Consider the following 15,275-nt stretch of genomic DNA (forward strand, 5'->3'; position numbering starts at 1 on the left):
TAAGTGTAACTTAGGACCAGATAGGCTCAAGTAGTGATATTGACTTATGTGGACAGAATAGGAAGTAAAAAGTTTTAAAAAGTCTAAGGATTAGGACTGAGAAAGTCCAAACATGCCAAGAGACACTGCAGTCTTAGCTCCCCATTTGGCAGAAGCTGATACCCTATGTATAGTCAGCATGGGGGAAGTACTGCATCTTAACATAGGAAGGAGGCAGCAAAAGGAGCCATTCTTCCCTCTCTCTTCACCTCCAAGCTTCAGAATAATAACAGACTACCCTGATATAATCTTACTCAGTAGCTGCTGCTAAAACAGATGGCAATAATCCTGAAGAATCCCACCATAATCCATGTGCAAGGTAGTGTACCAGCAAAGCTACAGAAATGATCAGTCAGCTACTTGCCTAAGAAGCAGTGACAGACAAGACAAAAATTAAGTTAATAATAACAAAAAATCCCACAACCACTGAACAGTGCCTTGGCCATGTAGCAGCTGACATTATTCTTCTTAATAAGTATGTAAAATACAAACAGTTCTCAAAAGGGAGAACGTTATCTTTTCAGAGGCAAAAGACAGGAATTCAGCTGGATTTTCAGATGAGAAAAACTGAATAGAACAGAAATACTGAATGAATGGAAGGCAGTTAGGAATCAATGACACCGAAATATAGTGTTGTTCATATTACAATAAATGGCAAAGTACATAGCTAAAGCCAGCCGACAGTGTTGAAAGACAGCTGAGGGGAGGGTGGGAAAGATTTGGACAATTAAATTAAAACATATGAGAATAGGGCTGCAATTATACTACCTGGTATTTTTATGTTCAACTTCCTGCAAGTCCACAACTATTGCCCTAGTGCAAAAAGCAAGACAGGTTACCTTCAGACATAGAAAGACTGGTTTATGAAAAAAAATTAATATATTCACACACATCCATTCAGAGACAAAATGTTAGTGGTCTCTTTCTAATTTAGGAAACCTTTCTTGATTGTAAAGCCTCTTGGAATAGACACATATCTTCTGTCTATTCACAAAATTCATAAATGAGACAAAAACTCTTCAGAAGAGCGTATTTTTCTTTCAGTCTTTCCTAAAAGCACTCTCTTTTTATTGGAGCAACATAACCACAGAAATCTTCTCTTACAACCTCTTCTGTACTTTCTGTATATTGTTATCTGAGGAGATGGATCAGGCTATGGAAAAGAATAAAGTACACGAAAGAGAAAAACAAGAGGCCTCAAATTAATGGGCACCAAAGGCAAGAATTGCCATCAAGGCCCAATATTTCTATAACCCAAAATTCTAAACTAAGTTTCTTTCTGAAAACAGGTTCAACAGGACATCTTATATCCTGTATTGAGTTAAATTATTCCCACAGTTCTGATGCTAAATATTTTCTTTCTGAGTTTTTATTGAAAGACTAGTAGACTGCATCCAGCCAAATGATGAAACGTACCTTCATACCAGGAGAAAGCCTAAAACAGAAGGTATGAGCCATAACCAAACGACCAAGCCATATCTGTGGATAGCAAAAGCTCAAAAGCCATAAAATTGATTGATGGACACTGTAACAGGAGCAAACCAAGTTTTGTTGACAACAGGCAGTGCAGGGCTGTTACTGTCACAGGTTGATCTGCCACCTCTCTGAAAGCCAAAAGGAATCAAGTTGCCATGTGTCTGGCACTTGTAGGCACGTCTCGGTGCTCCTCCAAGCAGCGTTGTGGTAGAAGGCTGTTCAGCCCTACAGAATGCATGTATGCTCTATGGTGCTCTGTATTTTGGCTAGCAGATACAAACACTGAGTGTCTCCTTCCAACAATTAAATCTCAGTTTTAAAGGTGACCATACAGTACAAGGCGTCAGGATATTTGCCAAAATGAAATCACCAAAATAAGCAATTGTAAAATGTAACTGTTAATTACATAATACAGTGCAACAGGCCAAGTTTCCTGATGAAGTGACCTGTCCGTCCTTAACAAAAATTATACCAGATGATATTTGCACCTACCTACATTATTCCAGAATTAGAAACTCCTAAGTTATATTCTTAGGATTTTCATACATGACAAGAATAATATGCTTCTATGACCACACACCTACAAAGCACTTTTTGCTTTGTATATGGAACAAAATTTTACATTTTAAGTAACAAGTTCAGAGAAAAGTTATGCACATTATTAAACACTTCTAAGAAAAAGATCAAAAAAAGGCAATACCAATATTTTCAAAAGTATCCAACCATTTTAGCTATTTTACTCCATACACCTACAATATCAATGTACAATACCAATACCAACAATTCCAAATTAAGTCAATAATTCTTCAGCAATGCTGAATATAAGATATGTAAGGATACTAGTAAATAAAATTTCCAGATTAAAAATAACTTTTTTAAACTTCTTTGCAATTTTTTTTCAGTCTTTCTCTACAGTTACAAGAACAGGTAAGTTCCTCATACTGTTACAGTAACAACATTCAAGCAGTTTCGCAAAGCTGAGAAATCTGGTGAGCATATTGCTAGACTTGTTGCAAACTGATATCTTAGTGTTTTCCCTCCTTACTGTAGGATACACCCACTGAATCTTCCCTCTCAAGAGAAACAAAGGATGAATTTGTAAATACAACTATATGAAAAAGGTACAGCATCAAGAATGTCTCATTACAACTGACAGAAAAATGATCTTTATGATGCACACATTTCTTTACTTATATTAAGGGTGGGGAAGGATATTAATTTCAATGAGATATGAAGTATGTAATTTATGATTTCATCATGTTCACTAGAGCATAATACTGGTACTCAAATATCATACTGTATTCCAACATATCAACATTAGAAACAAGTTACTACAGTTCAGTGACAATGTACAATTGGGGCCACCATCCCACTGAAGATTGCACTGAAATGTAGGAAAAAAAAAAAGGAAGCTTAAAAAGTCTAAAGAACCAAATCAAACAACAGACTGCAAGGAAGATAAATAGACTTGACTTAAAAGAGTTTGAGAGAAAACTGGTTTTCAGCCAATTTTGAGAAATACATTAGCAAAACTAGACCTCTTTCAGATGTGGAGGAAAGCTCCACCACCACTTTTTCATCAGAGCTACTCCCCAGTGCAGCATACATTTGATCATGGAGCACTACAGTTACCGTGCATAAGGCAGCTCTGATTCTGTATTTAAGTTCTAATTACTTTTTACTGCCATTTAAAAGACAAAAAATTATCAAAATATTTTGCTATTGCAGGACAAAAAAATTCAGCTATGATGGCAGACATCTATCAGCATTAATTTTTTTATTTCAAGCAATGTTCAACGCATTCCAGTTATCACCAGTGTCCACAGTGCTACGTACTGCACAGACGCACTGAGACAAACATGTCTTACAACTACAAACGGGCAAAATGGACAAACAACTGGAAGAGGAGGAACTCAGAAGTGACATTTCCAAGTGATTCAGTTGCCACATGAAAGACATTTCAACTATCATGACCACTCAGGCCCTTTCTTCTGACATTACCAGGAAGAGACAGTCAAAAGCTTTTGCTGCAGTGAAGCAAATGGTCATATTACAAAAAGTCAACTGGAAATCAAAGTGGAAAAAGAAAAAAAAAATAAGAAAAAATTACAGACAATTAAAACAGAATAAACACACCAATGGTACAGTGAGAACAGTGACAGAATGTGATCAACTCTATATTTGCATATGTTAACATATCTCCCTGACTTTGCACTGACATGATTCTGACACTGCATCTCAACAATAATACTCGGAGATTAAATTATGCCAAGAAAGCATGTGAGGAAACAAAACAGACAGGAGTTTCCTCCTAGGTCTTAAGGATTTCTGCACAGTTCAGACTGCATAAGGCAAAGCCAACACACAGAGAAATTTTTACACTGGCCATCTTTGAAAAAACCAACTCAAAAAACTAACTGCTAAGAACCCACCAGGTTCAGATAAGTGACTACACCTGAGCTCAGGAGGTACACAGGGACTTCAGCCAAGCAGAGCCCCGAGAGCCCACAGCTTCACTTGATACCCCAGTTGCTCCTCCTATCCTTCCTCAGTGCAATCACACAGCACCTACAGGATGGACAAGGGATCAGACCCAGCCAACATGGGTTTAGGATGGGCAGGTCCTGGTCTGACCAACCTGATCTCCTTTTATGATCAGGTGACCCACCTGGTGGATGAGGAGAAGGCTGTGGATGTGGTCTACCTGGACTTCAGCAAAGCCTTTGACACCATCTCCCACAGCATACTCCTGGGAAAGCTGGCAGCCCACGGCTTGGACAGGGGCACTCTGTGCTGGGTTAGGAACTGGCTGGAGGACCAGGCCCAGAGAGTGCTGGTGAACGGGGCTGCATCCAGTTGGCAGCCGGTCACTGGTGGTGTCCCCCAGGGATCAGTGTTGGGCCCAGTTCTGTTTAATATGTTTATTGATAATTTAGATGAGAGGATTGAGTCCGCCATCAGTAAATTTGCAGATGACACTAAGTTGGGGGCGAGTGTCGATCACCTGGAAGGCAGGAGGGCTCTGCAGAGAGACCTGGACAGGCTGGAGAGTTGGGCTGATTCCAATGGGATGAGGTTCAACAAGGCCGAGTCCTGCACTTTGGCCACAACAACCCCACGCAGCGCTACAGGCTGGGGAGAGAGTGGCTGGAGAGCAGCCAGACAGAAAGGGACCTGGGAGTTTGGATTGACAAGAAGCTGAACATAAGCTAGCAGTGTGCCCAGGTGGCCAAGAAGGCCAATGGCATCCTGGCCTGGATCAGGAACAGTGTGGCCAACAGGTCCAGGGAAGTGATTCTTTCCCTGTACTCAGCGCTGGTGAGGCCACACCTGGAGTACTGTGTCCAGTTCTGAGCCCCTCAGTTCAGGAAGGATATTGAGGTGCTGGAGCAGGTGCAGAGAAGAGCAATGAGGCTGGTGAAGGGACTCAAGCACAAGTCCTGTGAGGAGAGGCTGAGGGAGCTGGGGCTGTTCAGCCTGGAGAAGAGGAGGCTCAGGGGAGACCTCATCACTCTCTCCAACTCCCTGAAAGGAGTAGTTGTAGCCAGGTGAGGGTTGGTCTCTTTTCCCAGGCAACTATCAGCAAGACAAGAGGGCATGGTCTCAAGTCATGCCAGGGGAGGTTTAGGTTAGATATTAGAAAGAATTTCTTTACAGAGAGGGTGGTCAGACATTGGAATGGGCTAACGAGGGAAATAGTGGATTCTCCGTCCCTGGAGATTTTTAAAAAGAGACTGGATGTGGCACTCAGCTGATTCTATGATTCTATGATTATATGATTCTGCTATTGCAGGTGACAGCCACAAACTCCTCCTGGGTTGGCTGGACAAGTTATGCCTGGTACAAAATAAAAAGTGAAGCTATTTAGATACTCTTTAAATTGCTATTCAGACATAGTGTTATCAAACTGGGCAGGGATCCCAGAGTATTAAGACACCGTTGGCTTTTATCCTACCTCCTAAGTAGACTTCTGTAAGCACAGCTTTGTGAACATGGCCTTAAAATGTTTCTAGTCAGACGACCAATCACTGAGGACACAAAAGCTTGCAGAAACAACCCACCTAGGGCACTCTGATTTATCTATAAATGTTGATTTTCAAAGCCTCATATTTGCACTGTCATAACTGCGTAAAATTCAGAGGGCTTTATCCACAGAATGAGTAAAGAGACTATTTAACATTTGGGGCTCTGGTGTTACTAATATGAGAAAAAAATGGAGCCTCTGCATCCTTCAGTAAATCCAGGTGTTACAAGTGTCAGTCCTTTCATGAACTAAATGCAATTCCAAGTTAATATGAAAATGGTATTGGAGGATTGCTTACACTTGGTTTCGATCTTATCACATAATATATCAGCTTACAAGTAGAGGCAATTGATGAGGTAGAGGTCACATGGAGTTACTACTGCTTCTTCATTCAGAAGCAGCCAAATAGTTATCTATGACTTCTTGATGAAGTGCTGATCCTTTCAGGATAACAGTCTCACCACATGTGCCTTCCATGATTCCCATATTAGGGTCACTCCTCAGAAAGCTCTTCTTTGACACTATTTGGAAGCCAGGTTAGGACATAAATAGTGCTTTGGACAATGAATTATCTATCAATCCTGATCCCTGATGACAACTTCCCAGGCACCCATTGGAACAGATCTGCTGGCAACAATAATCCTACACCCCTTAATCCACATTTACCAACAAGCCTGCACTTGTCTGTAGGGACAGTCAGTGTAAGACAGCATGTTTCATTTTGATTATTTTGGGAGGCTGCATTAGACAGGTGCCTACTCTTAATTATTATTTATCCAGTGTGCATCTGGGGGTTTTTTATACAGAGTTCACATACTGATAAGATCCCAATAGTTATTTTTATATAACATTCTTCAAAGGAACTTTCCCATGCTCCCATTCCTGTCTGCAGCTGCTCAACCAGGCTGTGTGTTGCAGATTTTCAGAGAAGAGCCAACATAGAATCATAGAATAGTTTGGGTTGGAAGGCATCATTAAAGGTCACTTAGTCCAACCCCCCTGCAACAAGCAGGGTCAGCTTGAACTACATCAGATTGCTCAGAGCCCAATCCAACCTGACCTTGAATGATTCCAGGGATGGGGCATCTACCACCTCCCTGGGCAACCTGTCCTAGAGCTTCACTACCCTCAGTGTAAAAAATGCCTCCTTTATATCTAGCCTAATTCTAGTTTTAATTTAAAGCCATTACCTCTTGTCCTGTCACATCAAGCCCTGCTAAAAAGTCTCTCTCCATATTTCTTATAAGCCCCCCTTAGGTACTGAAAGGCCACCATAAGGTATCCCTGGAGCCTTATCTTCTGCAGACTGAACAGCCCCAACTCCCTCCTCTGAATACATTTGTTTCTAATACAGATGCGCTGAGAACAAAAGCAACAGAGTTCATATCTTCGAGCACTACAACAACGAGGAAAAGCCAAAGCAGATACATAGTAGCATGTGAAAGCTGAGGAAAAAAATCAGAAAATTTGACTACAACTCCTCCAAAACGTAACTGCTCTTACTTTCATAAACCCCTGAAAACTGTAAAGGCATGATTTTGGGACTGTCAAGAGTGTGGTATATAACACAAAGACAAGCTAGCTGAGAGGGATGCACCAGAATCACAAGAAAATTGCACTGGTTTAAGCACAAAACAAAACAACCGAAACCAAGCATATAAACATTAGATATGCTTTACAGACAAATATATCGTGTGGTTTTTAAGTGCTGGGCTCACCCTCGACTTAAAGCCAGTGTCAGCAAAACAGGATTCACATTGCATGGTTTTTTTTATACTTCTACATTAAAAAAAAAACTTGTCATACAATCTGGATAGAAGAAACATAGGACACATGACTGTTGATTATGACAGCTCCTTAAATAAAGCTTAAAACATGCATTGACTTCTTTCAGCCTAAAAGCTTAAACCATAGAGCAATTTTCAGAAATTTGTTTCATAAACATCATCACACAGGAGAGTATGATGTGGGGGAAAAAATCATTTCTAGCCATGACAAAACTCTCATACTAGAGAAAGCACAGAGTCTTGTTCACTTATAACACAAAATAACTTGTGTCAGAAGTATTATCTTTACTCAAAACCAATATTCTGAGCCAAAAACTCAGACCTACTTTGAGCAGTGAGGGGACTGCTAACAGAAACACCACTCAGCACCTTCTGCTATAGAGAAAAAAACTTGCAAATGAGTTTTCAGCTCACCTGCTTCCAGTCGTAAACATAGAAAGATAATAGTACTATTCTACCCAACTCTTTTTTCACTGACACATAAAATTCGCAGCCCAAATCAAAATTTAGAAGTGCAGCTAAAGACACTGCTGTCACCTGTTGTGAGCACAGTAAGCTTTTAAGGGCTGTTTTGACACTCAGTATAAGCTGTTCTCTCCAAGTTTCTTCCAATTTGACCACTTTCTCCTCTTTCACCACCAGATCCACTGGAACAGTCCAAAATTTGACAACTACCAAAGAGCCCTGTATGATCCATCCATATTGGATACGCTGCATTTGGCTATGCCAGGTCTTTTTAACCACTGTACTGTACACCAGAGCACTGCAAACCAAGATGTATCTGCTGACTTGGGTGGCATCAGTTGCTGGAAACAAGCACATCTGTCCTCATTCGGTTACTCTCTGAAGGGCAGCCAGAAATACTCCTGGCTCACTAGCACTCTTTCTTCAAGTTTTCTCTTCAATTATAAGACCTAAGTCCAAAATGAAGCATGAACCACAGACCTTAGCTGCTGTAGCAACTTGTATTAACATTGGTGTAGGTGTATTTTACCAGCCTATGGACTGAGTGAGACACAGAAGATTCAGATCAGTTGTGATACAAGTCCATCTGAATCCCAGCTATAGTGGTTCTGCCCTCCAAACTGCCATTCACTTGCACCAGAACCTCATCCATATGATCAGTAGCAAGTTGGATCTGAGAATCAATCCAGTGAAAAACATTTATACTTTGCAGAAATTAATAACAAGCATTAGTACCAGCAGGTTACTGCCAAAGAGAAAATGAAGGTGTACTACTCACAGGAGGACTGGACTGCAACAGTCCCTGCAGTCTGAGGAGCAAACAGCTCTGCTCTTTCCACCACCACTACTACCTGGTTGAGAATCCAAGGGATAGATGGGTGGCTGGGATGGAAAGCTCTGCAGCAGCTGCAGGAAAACGGACAAGTGCAGTAACTCAGAGCCTGCACAGAATTTTCCAAGCCTATTCCTGAGACTTTTCTGTTTCTGGAAAACCTCTAGAGATTTCTAATTCAACAGCTATTTCAAGACAACCAAACCAGACAAGTAATTAAAATAAAGTTGACTTTGTTTTCCTAGAGTATCTCAAAGTGCATCAGTGAGACAGAAACTGTCTGCTCTGTGTATTGCACTGAAGAGATTATCCAAGATTAGCGATGTACTTTTCTGCCCTACCTAGTTGTCATAAGAGAAAGTATTAACAGCCCACAGCAGGAAACAGAATCAATCTTAAAAATGATCCTATGATCAATCTTTAAGAAATTAGTAACTTACAATTCTTTCTGCTTCCACAGCAACAAGGAAATTTTATTAAACTAAAACTCCAGTAAGTGTTTCACAGTCTGCCACAGAAGAGCACTCACATCTTGTACAGGAGAACATGACAGAGAGAAATAGAAGGTGAGCCCAGTGACTCAGAACAGTATAGATCAACAGGATCAGAAACGCTAATCTCAAAACCTGTGCTGAGTAGATGGGGAAACCACTACAGATAAATCAGATTTATGCTTTGGTCTGCAAACATTACAGATAAAATAGTGGATGCTTTCCCTTTGGAGTCAATTGGCTCAGATCTGATTTTAAGAACTCAAAACCCCCACATTTCTTTCTCAAATGACTATTGATACATGCATAATATTATATAAGCTCCTTTTGTGGAGCCACTTGAAACACGAAATTACTTTTGACTCACTTGTCTTAGGTAAATTCACAGTCAAGTGCCTCTTCTGAAAAAAAACTGAGAAAAAATTAAAGGCACAGGATATCAGTGTATGTGTAGCAGATGAAAGACAGAAAATTTGCAGAAGGGTGGAAGAGTGGTCTCATTCCCTTTCATACAGAGTGTTCTAGTAGGAAATGTACTATCACTACATTTAAGATCAGGCACCTTAACCAGTAACTAGAGAAAAAGAAAGGAAAAAAACCCAAACGGTACACATAGACTTAAAATCAGAACACTCATATCAGTACTAAGACAGGCTTCAAAAGAGTCACAACAATTCTCAGTTGCAAAAGATGCTGCATTTGTGGGGTCACAAGACAGGTTTGGGCAAATTCTTATCTGGCAAAAATTCACTGTTGTACCAAATGCAGGATGGTCACTCAGGCAAGTTTAAAATAAATCTTACTCCTACAATGCAAAAAATGTTAGGTGACCTGTGATTAACCTTTTGTCACTATAACATAAAGACTCTTGAATTAAAATTTATCTTCGAGAATTAAGATAAATTTGAGTGACATTTTTCTTTTTTAAAACAGCATTAGTATCTTTTAAAGTCATGTTTTAAGATCATAGGTCTTTTGCCATACCTCTGATTGCAGTGCATAGTACAGAGAAACATTTTACAAAAATGCATAAATAAAGTCTTAGAGATGTATTTTAATCCATATATCTGTTCATTGGGTACTTTGACCAAATCCCTTTTGGCAGCAACAGCACCAAAGGGATTTTCCAATTTTTCTCTCACTCACTGGGGGGAAAATTCATCAAACAGATCCATGTTAATTAGATTTAAAAGAGTCTGAGAAAATATTACTACTATTAATACCAGTACAGGAAAAAAAATATCCAAATGAGCCAGGTGTCTGAATACTCTCCACTAAATAAAAAAATAAGTCAATAAATGAATAAATAAACTAAAGGCAAACCTACACACATTGGTGCATTCTCCCTATCTCAAAAACAGAAATCAAGTCTCTTGTAAGATCAAGGCACCCAAATTATCCTTTTTTAAAACTACAGGCTAACAAGGTTAACATTTTTCTCAAGCTGACATACAATCTTTTCTTCTATTGTAAAACTGAAACAAAAAAAAAGCAAAACATTCTCCACACATTCTGTCAGAAATACTGACTTAAGTAATTGGCATTTAAGAGATTACAAATTGGAGCTAAAAATTCACTATTGCCATCACAGTGGAAATAAAAGTGACTTGAGGTCAGCTGAAGTAAGAACTTACATTTATTTCACTACTTTGAAATTATTGCAGACATTTGGTAACATAAAGTGAAAGATTACTGCAATGCAGTTTTTGACGGACAGTATTTCCTGTTGAGACAGAACAGAAAGAACTGTAGAGCTTCGAGATTGTAATCATTTAGTACATTTCTACGCACAAAGTACTTCTTTAAGCAAAATATTTCACCCCTGCAGCTGCTATCTCTTACATGTACTGTCATCCTTCATCCTCCCACAACTGGAAAGGAAGGAAAAAAATGACAAGGCAAAGTTTTCAATCTGAAGACATGAAATTCTATAAAATATAGCAGGAATAGATAAAAGAATCTCATGTGCATTATGAGTTTGTGCAATTGTACCAATAACAATATTACAAGTTGCTTCCTTTCTCAATTTGGCATTAAAGACATGCAGGCATTTGCAAAAACGTGTTATAAAACAAGTAAGAATTTATATGAGCTTTTTCTAACAGATGTCTCCCAACAGGGGTCAATACCAGGTTGTTCTTTCCCAGCCCAGATTTGCAATCTGTTCTTATCTGATTTTGTATCTTATTGTTCTGCTGTTCAAAAGAATTATATATATTTTAAACACCAAGAAACAAGATTGGTTAAGACAAAGCCTTTGTATGAATCTCTAAAGCTGTGGTGGCTTTGATCCAAGTTTATCTGCACAGACTTCAACTGAAAGATAGAAGTTTGAGTAAAGTAAAACTGATTCCAAGGCACAAGTTATAAATGCTCTCCAAGATAGGGTGGATATGCCTAAGAGAATGAGACAAAATTTACAAGGAAACAAGGGATGTAAGAACTCTCATATACATGGCAGGCTTTGAGAGGTTTCTTTGTGGAAAGAAGTGTCTAAGGTTTTATTAAAAATAATAATCTAACAGAGGGAGCACCAGACAACACTGGAAGGTGATTTTAAGAACTGACAGTAGGTAAGCATGAGAAAGACTTTTAAGAAAATCCTTCATCCTGGCAGAAAACTAACCAGAACAAAATCAAGGCCAACTTTTGTCACCGTAAGTTAAATCTTATGAATTTTCTCAAGCTAGATATATCAAGAGAGATATATTCTAGATAGATGAAGATATAAGCAGTCTTTATATTTGCACACAGGGAGTCTGTTCTACAGCTGTACCAAGTATGCTTCTTAAGAAGAAACTCTCACATGTTCCCCTTTCACCAATACATTACAGTCTCGGAAGTACCTCCAGAAACAGTAACACCAACCTAATTTTGAACAGTGAAAATGACAGACAAAATTTTGAAAATTAAGGCTCACTAAACAAGAAAATAGGATTTTAGGTGCTTGTGTATGGCATTGTCTGAGCAGGTGTTTCTGGTGCTCACGTAGCACTTAGGAAAGTCAGGTCCCCAAAACAGTAGGGAAGGAAGAAACAAGTAATTAACAAGCAAACAGAATTCTTGTCCTTGTATTTTGAATTTGCTTTTTCATAATTCTGAGCAGACTTGTAACTTGTCAGACATAACCACCAGATTCAAAAGGCTCCTTCGTATCTAATGCTTCCTTAGTCAAATCTGTTCAGCCTATTGAACTTACATTTTTTCATGTTTTTTTGTATCTCACTTTTTTCTCACTCATATACATTTTAGTACTTCTATAAAATATGTATATGCATATTCACATACATAAAAATTGTATCTACATATAAAAAATGCTTCTTTTATATACTTTTCCTCTTTGGATCAAATTGAAAAAGGTGGTCTTTGAAAAATGAAGACCTGTCAAGACAAACCTAATGGTTACTAGTTACTAGAAACTCTTACTCTGAAGCGCTAAACCACTTTACATGCTGGGACCTCTTCATTATGAGGTGTGCCATAAAACGTAATTAAATATCTAATGCACTCATTTGTATTTATGGGGTTTATCCACTTGCAGTGACGCAGCTTTTGGTCAGTGACTGCTGTCAGCTCTGCTCATTTCAGGATCACAGCAGAGCACTGTGTTTCGCCTAATGCCGATCATGCATCCCCCAAGCACTGTGTGACTGCCAACTTCAACTTTGGGTCCATATTTGTTTTTAAACTAAGAGGAACAAGAGTGTAAACAATGACTTCATATCACAGAATCAATTAGGTTGGAAAAGACCTCTGAGATCTTCCAGACCAACCTATGACCACCACATCAACCAGATCATGGCACAAAGTGCCATGTCCAGTCTTTCCTTAAACACCTCCAGGGACAGCGATTTCACCAACTCCCTGGGCAGTACATTCCAATGTCTGATCACTCTTTCCGTGAAGAAATTCCTCCGAACTAACATCCAATCTATACCTCCCCTGGCGTTCTCTCATCCTGTCACTCGTTGCCTGGGAGACCAACCCCCACCTGGCTACACCCTCCTTTCAGGCAGTTGTAGAGTGCTAAGGTCACGCCTGAGCTTCCTCTTTGCCAGCAGCTCCCTCAGCTGCTTCTCATAGGCCCTGTGCTCCAGACCCTTCCCCAGCTCCGCAGCCCTTCTCTGGACTTGCTCCAACATCTCAGTGTCCTTCCTATAGTGAGGGGCCCAGAACTGGACACAGCACTGGAGGAGCAGCCTCACCAGTGCCGAGTACAGGGGGACAATCATTGCCCTGGTCCTGCGGGCCACACTATTCCTGATCCAGGCTGGGATGCCCTTGGCCGCCTTAGCCACCCGAGCACACTGCTGGCTCATTTTCAGTAGGCTGTCGACCAGCACCCCCAGGTTCTTATCCGCTGTGTCACGCGATGGCACGTCCGTGCTCCTGAAGGACGACCTTGCTAGTGTCAGTCACCCCTCCGGCGAAGGGCGGACAGTGGGTTCAGCGAGGTGGGCCGGGCTGGGGGGCCCCAGCGCACGTCCCCGGGCAGGGCTGGCCCGGCACCACGCGGGGCTGCGGCCCGGCGGCCGAGGGCCCCATTTCGGAGGCGGGGGGGCACCACACGCTGCACGGCTTCAAAGAGAGGCCTCGGCAAGAGAAGGAGACGGGGCTGAGCCCCACCGAGGCGCCGGCGATGGTGGCCAGCGTGCCTCTCTCTGCGAAGCCGGAGCCGAAGCCGAAGCCCCGGCCCTCGGGTGAACGCTGCAGCCCGGCGGACGGGCGCTCGGGGAGCGCTTCCCGAGTGGGGATTCCCTGAGAGAAGGAAGAGGAGGAGGAGGAGGAGGAGATGAAGAAGGAGGAGGCGGCGGTGGGCAGAGCAAACACGCACCTTCCCTGCGCAGATCGGGCGGCGGCGCCGGCACAGCCCTGGCTCCCGGCCGGCGGCGGACGGTGGGAGGAGGAGCCGCCGCGGGGGTGGGCGGGGGCGATCCCGGCCCCGCCGGTGCCCGCGGTGCCCGCCTGTGGCGCCTGGCAGCCCGTCCCGAGGCCCGGCGCGCCCGGTTCGGGAAATGCCTCCAGACCCCGGAGGCCTGAAAACTCTCATCCATCGTCACCAGCCCTTGCAGGGGAGTGAGAGCCTCGCTGCTGTGAGGCTGGTGAGGCACTGGAATAGGTTGCCCAGAGAAGGGGTAGATGCCCCATCCCTGATAGTGTTCAAAGCCAGGTTCGATAGGGCTCTGAGCAGGGTCGTCTATTGGAAGATGTCCCAGCCTATGGCGGGGGGGGTTGGAGCGAAATGGTCTTTAAGGTCCCTTCCAACCCAAACCATTCTATGATTCTATGATGACCACTATGATTGTGGTTTTACAGAGTAGGTGTGATAGAGGTGCAAGGGCACACGGACAATGGATGAAGCATGCGAAGCTTTTCCTGCTGGCAGCGTCCTTCTCCTGGGTACTTCAGAACATGGCTATTCTTGTGTACTTCATTGATGGTTTCCAGCTATCTGAGAGCCTTTGCTGCCTTCCTGCTATTCGGAACCAAGGTAGGGCCACCACTCCTTACATGGTGGCCGCCTGCACAAGTAACATTGCACTCACTTAAATCAAGGTGTGTTTATAAAAACACTTAGGTAAATGAGTGCAACTTCTTCTGTAGATAAGATCTTAAATTACAAACATGGGTCTTAATCTGCAAACACTTGAATTAAAGCTCTCGTTTGATTCTGTTAAAGTCAATGGGACTACCCAGGTGCTTAGAGGTAAGTGTTTTTAGGATCAAAGCCCTTGGTGCATTTCCAAAAAGCTGCTGTAGCAAGAAGACAGTGAAAAATTTCCCTCTAATATTCAACACAGTATTCCAATATTCATGAACTTTCTGCCTCAGTGAAATGACTGTTATACTAATGAGCTTCATGGGTGTGTACCTTGAGGAGGGATTTGAAACACCTTATTATAAGATAATGGCTGTTCGAGCCAACCTGACTCCTCCACCCGTTTATTTGAGGTGACTCATTTGTATTTTTTCACTTGTATTTTTCAGTGCAGAATCATAATGGTACATTTTTGCAGATGGGACTGTGTCCTCTACAATACTGATCAGGGAGCATGCTGGTGGGATGCAACAATATGTTTCTCCAAGTGCCACAGTCCTTGAGAGTCCTGTTCCATTGAGGGTAACAAAATAAATGATTCAATAAAAATGTTACACAAGTA

At 41.7% G+C, this 15,275-nt stretch overlaps 1 protein-coding gene across 2 annotated transcripts in view; it reads right to left on the reverse strand.

The window, feature by feature from the left end:
- Positions 1-14,036, reverse strand: part of CPQ (carboxypeptidase Q) — a 154,551-nt gene extending 140,515 nt beyond the window's left edge. For both annotated transcript variants that reach the window (XM_032706580.1, XM_032706589.1), the window contains exon 1: positions 13,949-14,036. The gene's annotated coding sequence lies outside the window, so the exon portion shown is untranslated. The remainder of the gene's footprint in view (positions 1-13,948) is intronic.
- Between the last annotated feature and the right edge of the window lie 1,239 nt (positions 14,037-15,275).

Source organism: Chiroxiphia lanceolata, chromosome 1 (genome assembly GCF_009829145.1).
Source record: "Chiroxiphia lanceolata isolate bChiLan1 chromosome 1, bChiLan1.pri, whole genome shotgun sequence".
Taxonomy (NCBI): domain Eukaryota; kingdom Metazoa; phylum Chordata; class Aves; order Passeriformes; family Pipridae; genus Chiroxiphia; species Chiroxiphia lanceolata.